Below are 1,551 nucleotides of genomic sequence, written 5' to 3'. Positions count from 1 at the left end.
TATTTTGGGCATGTTGCAAGGAGGGACTGGTCTTTGGAGAGGGACATCGTGTTTGGGAGAGTGGAGGGACGGCACAGGAGAGGAAGACCCTCGATGAGATGGATCGATTCTGTGAGTGGAGTGGTGGGAATGAATGTGTTTGAGACAGCGAGGTTGGCACAGGATAGAACCCCATTTAGGGCTCTTGTACATAGGGTCACTATGAGTCGCAAGCGACTCTATGGCACATGACAACAATAACAAATAACAAATACTGCCTTCCGTTGTGGTTGCACCTCTTTACACTCCCTCAGTAGTGAATAAGGGTTCCAATATCTCCACAACCTTGCCAGCATTTGTTGTCTAAATCAGAGTCTTATAGTGCTAATTCTTTCTATGACTTTCTCTCCTAGTTTCTAGTGACTGCCAGCAATCTTTGGTATTCCTGAATTTAAGAGTCATGACTAGTGAGCTCTGGTGGCCTAGTGGTTAAGATGTTGCACTGCAATCTCCAGGATGCTCTGCTGGAGAAGGAGGGGCAATCTTCTCCTGTGCCAGTAGGATCTGATTCAATAGTACACAAGGAAAGAAAAAAAAAAGACAAGGGTTGTGACTGTCTTCTCTCTCTCTCTCCTTCTTCTGTGTATGTGTCTTTTGTTCACTTTTTATAACTCAGAAGTGATTAGGTTTAGGACCCTACCTGCTCTGGTATGATCTCATTATTCTAACTAAATAATAATAATAACAACAACAAACAAACCCTACTTCTAAACAGAATGAAATCCACAAGTATAGAAATCAGGACTTTTGTATATATATTGGGAGATATAATCCAATGAATAATTTTGAGGCATTAACACTTTTTCAAGGGTAATGGGAAATCAGAAGAGGTAGTTTGAAGATAGTTCAGAATTATAATCTAGTCCTGTCTGGAGTAAACAGACAAGGAAACAGGTGGGCTTTACCATGTAGCAGTTGCCATTTAGGGTTGAAGCTTGCAAAAAGATTTATATTTTTGTTGTTATATGCTGTTGAGTCCCTTGTGACTCATAGTGACCCTATGTACAAGAGCCCTAAATCCTGCTCTATCTTACGCCAACTTCACTGTCTCCGACACATCTACTCCCATTACCCCAACCACTGAATCGATCCATCTCATTGAGGGTCTTCCTCTCCTGCACTGTCCCTCCACACTCCCAAACATGATGTCCCTCTCCAAGAACTGGTCCTTCCTCGCAACATGCCCAAAGTATGTCAAATGAAGCTTCAGAATACTTGCCTCCAAGCAGTAGCTGAGTTTCACCCTCTCCAGGACGAACCTGTTTATTCTCCTAGCAGTCCATGATTCAACACTTTTCTCCAGCACCACAGCTCAAAGGCATCAATTATCTTTCTATCATCTCTAGGCACGGTCCAGTTCTCTGATCCATAGCACGCAATTGCAAAGAATATGGCCTGGATCAGGCACACCTTAGTCTGCAGCCTGACATCATTGCTCTTCAGTACTCTGGAGAGGTCCCTGACAGCTGACTTTCCCAATGCAATTAATATCTTGATTTCCTGGCTGCTGGT

Source organism: Elephantulus edwardii, unplaced genomic scaffold (genome assembly GCF_000299155.1).
Source record: "Elephantulus edwardii isolate Elephantulus edwardi_28Jun2011 unplaced genomic scaffold, EleEdw1.0 scaffold00005, whole genome shotgun sequence".
Taxonomy (NCBI): domain Eukaryota; kingdom Metazoa; phylum Chordata; class Mammalia; order Macroscelidea; family Macroscelididae; genus Elephantulus; species Elephantulus edwardii.
The sequence above is the reverse complement of the archived record's forward strand: the minus strand, read 5'-3'. Positions refer to the sequence as shown.